Below are 4,825 nucleotides of genomic sequence, written 5' to 3'. Positions count from 1 at the left end.
CTACCCAGGTCTGATCACTTCCAAGAACTGTTAGCACACCATTCTGTTGGGGCAGGTGGGAAAACTTAAGGGACTGGACCATCTGGAGAACAACACCGGTGCTCCTCTCTCCTCCCTCAGGGAAGCTTAGGGTACAGGCCCCACCACAGTCAACCCTTTGCTGACACTGGTGGTACTGAGCCTTGAGTCTGAATCTATTGCAGCCCTAAACAGTATCCTGAATTACTCTTTTCCCATGTTGCAGACATGCAAATGATGGGTCTCAGGAAAGTTCCAAGATGCTCCAGTGGGGAGGATTAGGGCCTCTGAGTGACCCAAATTATCTTGGAGTGTCTTTCAGAGCTGGGCAAAGGACAGTAGGTTTTTCTTTGCACAGCTGGCCAGACCTACAAGTGGGATGGAAGCTTCTGGAATCAACCTCCTGGGAGGTTTTCTCCTCTACTGCTCTCTCTATCATGAGACCCCTGCATAATAATAAGAAAGAGGTCATAAATTCAAGGGAGAGGGAGGGTAAGAGGAGTTGGAGGATGGGGAGAGGAAGGTATAGAACTATAACTTGGTACTCATATTTGAAAGTCTCAAAGATTTTTTTTTTTTTTAATATGGGTCCCAATCTGTAGCCTTAGCTGGCTTAGAACTCACAGACATTACCTACCTCTGTCTCCTGAGTGCTGGGGTTAGAGGTGTGCCCAATCAGACCTGGCTATTTTTGTTTTTATTTAAAACAAGAAGAAATACCCCAGCTGCTGTTTTCATGCCTGTCTCCTGCTCAGCCTCAGTAGATGACAAGAAACAATGCCTGCATGGATAGATACAAGACCTCCACAGCCATCTAGGGCAGTCATGGAGCTCCCCTAATGCTGGGGGCAAGACCTTCCATCCCTGTGGATATTGCTCATTCCTACATGAGTCATTTTTGTAGGAGACGTGATTCTGAATGAGGTTCCTCCAAAGATCGGGAGTTTTTAAAATTCCCTGATGACGCTATATTAGAACCCGTGTGCTCCCAGGGCAGCATGCCTTACTTTCCTGTGTGTGTGACTGTGAGCATGTAAGTATGTTCCTTAAGTTGGGTGATGTCGGCAGTGCACTCCTTTGATCCCAGCCCTTGGGAGGCAGAAGTAGGTGAATGACTTGAGTTTGAGGCCAGTCTGGTCTACAGATCGAGTTCCAGGACAGGCTCCAAAACAATACAGAGAAACCCTGTCTCAGGGGGAAAAAATAGAAAAAAAAAAAAAAAAGGACAACATTAATGTTAGCATGTGTGTGTCAGTGTGCCTGAGTGTAAGGGCACGAGAGGTTGTTGTCACAAGTGTTTGAGTATGTGGGGGTGAGTGTGGTCCAAGAAACATGAGTGAGTTTATACCTAAGTGTGTATTTGAATATGTGTATATGAGAGTGTCTCTGGAGAGTGTCAGTGTGCTTGAATGTTATGAGTGGGAGTTTGAGTGTGAGGGTGTATGAATGTTTTGAGGAGTGTATGAAAACATGAATGAAGTAGGTGTGTGAATGTGAGTGTGTTCCAGAGTGAATGAGTGTGTCTAGATCTGCCCATAACCACATCTGCACATCCATAAGGCTGTCAGGATGAATTCTGACCTTGGCTTAATGTCTTTGAGAAATAGGTATCCCTAGTCATCAACTGCTTTATATATTTATATCATTTTAATTTTTTTGTTATTTTATTTATTTATTGCTTTTTTGAGATAGGGTTTCTCTGAGTAGCTCTAGCTGTCCTGGAACTCCCTCTGTAGAGCAGGCTGTCCTCAAATTCAGAGATCCACGGGCCTCTGCCTCCCTCATGTACCACCACTACCTGGCAATTATATTTTATTTTAAAATGTTTATTACATATGTTTTTTGTTTGTTTGTTTGTTGTATTTGCATAGTTCACCATGCACTTGTGGAGGTCAGAGGACAACTTGTAGGAATCAATTCTCTCCTACTATGTGGGTCCCAGGGATTAGACTCAGGTTGTCAGGCTTGGTCGGGAGAGTCTTTTCTCATTGAACCATCTCTCTGGCCCTCATTTTAAAATGATTTTTAGGGGCTGGAAGATGGCTCAGAGGTTAAGAGCACTGACTGTTCTTCCAGAGGTCCTGAGTTCAATTCCCAGCAACCACATGATGGACATGGTGGCTCACAACCATCTATAATGAGATCTGGTGCCCTCTTCCGGCCTGCAGGCATACATGCAGACAGAACATTGTATACATAATTTAAAAAATCTTTAAAAAAAATGATTTTTAGCTGGGCAGTAGTGGTGCATACCTTTAATCCCAGCACTTGGGAGGCAGAGACAGGTGGATTTCAGTGAATCTATAAAGAATCTATAAAGCAAGTTCCAGGACAGTCATGACTGTTGTTACAAACCAAATATATATATATATATATATATATATATATATATACATATATAGTCTTTCATATTATATATATTTCCTTTTAAATTATTTTACTTTGGAGACAGGATCTTGCTCTGTAGCCCAGGCTGGCCTCCAACACATGATCCTTCTGCCTCAGCCTCATGAATGCTGTGTTTTAGCCATGCCCACCACACCAAGATTCAGAACAATTTTTCCATGTAATTCTTGAACCAAATTAGGGTTTTCCAGGTAGAGTAGGGGCCTAGGAGGACTCTGGCTACCATCTGTAGATGGTGACTTGGAGCCTGTCACAGCCTCTCTAGACTCAGTTTGTCCTGTGTTCAACAGGAATACTGACAGCCAGGGGGCTGGAAAGACTACACTGGTATAGACTGAAGCACCTGGCTGTGCAGGGCTGAACCCTTGGCTTCTACCCTGTCTTTTCTCCAGGAGACAGCCCTCCGTGTTTCTTCTGCCCAGGATCCCATCAAATAAGCTTGACTGTGTTTGAAAATCTTGGGCCACTGGCTGTGTATGAGCTGTGGCCCCTGATCAAATGAGCCACTTCCCTGAGTCCATTTTTTCCACCTGTGAAAAAATGCAGGCACAAGGCTAGACCCATTGTAGGATCTGACCGATCACAAATCAAGTGTTCATTTTACCTTAAACTCACAGTGCAATGAAAAGAATCAGTGGTCTTCTATTTCTCTGGTACCCTGACTCATGAGCACCTTGCACGGGCCCTAGTATGCAGAAAGTGCTCAGGACATGTACAGGCAGAACTTAGCCCAGAGTAGTGAGATGGTTTTCCATAAGAGGGGTTATTTATTTTGGGCTTCAATGACTACTTAGGAGTTCTCTGTTCCTTCCATTTGTCCACTGATCAGGCTGAAGAAGACCATACCAGGCCAAGGCTCCTGCGACTCATCATCTCCTCCTGTGCACCCAGGCCTCATAACGAACTCTAAGGAGTCTCCGGATGTGAAGAGGAAGTGGCCAGGCTACGGAAGGCAGGCTCATTTCCAGTGTGGGGCCAGGCCGCCAGCCCCGGGTCCTGTTTACACAGCAAGGCGGACAGGCCGACAGAACTTGGCGGCAAATGGGCTTTGGCCTTTGAGAACAGAAGGGGCTGGCAGGGCCCGGCCGGGTACAAGGAGGCCTGTGCCAAGGGAAAGTAGAAATCTAAAGAGCGCTTCCTCTCAACCAGGCGGCCGCAGACTTTTGACTCCAGTCTGAGCAATTCCTTCAGTGATTCATGAGCAGCGGGAACTTATAAATAAACCCCACCTCAGCAGCTCACCACAGCGGGGACCTGGGCAGGATGGGGAATGGGCCAAGGAGAGGCTGCTAGGAGCAGCCACAGGTCCTGTCCCCGCCCAAGGGGTGATGATGTCTGCTGCACCAGGGCCTCTGACTTTCCAGGGGGCTGGTTGTGGCCAGCGCTTTCGTGTGTGTGTGTGTGTGTGTGTGTGTGTGTGTGTGTGTGTGTGTGTGTGTGTGTGTGTGTGTGTGTGTGTGTGTGGTGTGTGTGTGTGTGTGTGTGTGTGTGTGTGTGTGTGTGTGCGCGCGCGCGACACGCGCGCGCGCGCGCGTGCGTGCGTATGTATGTATGTATGTATGTATGTATGTATGTATGTATGTATGTATATGTGCACCCGGGCAAGCATGCACATGCCCACACATGTTAGCATGTAGCCAGTCTGCCTTAGTACTCACTATGTAGTCTAGGATGACCTTGAACTTCTGATCCCTTTCCTCTAGCTCTCTAGGGCAGATGGGCACTACCATGCCAGGTTTTTCTGTGGTGAGCCCGGACTTTGTGCACACCACCTACTGAGCCACATTTCCAGCCCCACTGTGGGTTTTCTGAAACAGCCAGTATCACCTCTTGAGTCCTAGACTCAGGACCAAACTGTCTCAGCCCTCTGAGTCCCTCATGTGTCCTCTTCAGTGTGATTGTGCCAAGGACCCCTTATCATGGAGGGGATGAAGAGCAAACACTAAAGACATGTCTGCTGGAGTCACCAATGCAACACAGCTCCGTAATCACAGGCAGAGTGAGGAGTGTACATTATTCCCTCTGAACCTCATGTCCCTCTTTTGTAAGGAGGGAATTGAGACTTAGAAGGTGTGTCAGTGGCTCAAGGTCACACAGCAGGTAGACTGAGATGCTAGGCTTTGCCACACACTGCATTCATTTTGGGTCTGCCATCCTCCCTGTGTGCTCTGTGCTTTCAGGAGACTTCTCAAGGCTTTTTGTCCCCCTGTGATGATATGGCCATAGAAATATTTGGGTGGGACTTGCATGGCAGGTACTTGCATGGCAGCTGGCCCTCCAGATCCCCGAAGACTGACAGGAAAGATCCCTTCTCTGCTGTGCCCAGAATGGGAGCTGTCCCAGCAGTCTGAGCTCCTAAATGTTTCTGGATACCCCAGGATCTGGCACAAAAAACTGTTGC

The sequence above is a fragment of the Cricetulus griseus genome, chromosome 4 (assembly GCF_003668045.3).
Source record: "Cricetulus griseus strain 17A/GY chromosome 4, alternate assembly CriGri-PICRH-1.0, whole genome shotgun sequence".
In the NCBI taxonomy this organism is placed as follows: domain Eukaryota; kingdom Metazoa; phylum Chordata; class Mammalia; order Rodentia; family Cricetidae; genus Cricetulus; species Cricetulus griseus.
This window is presented reverse-complemented; position numbering follows the sequence as displayed.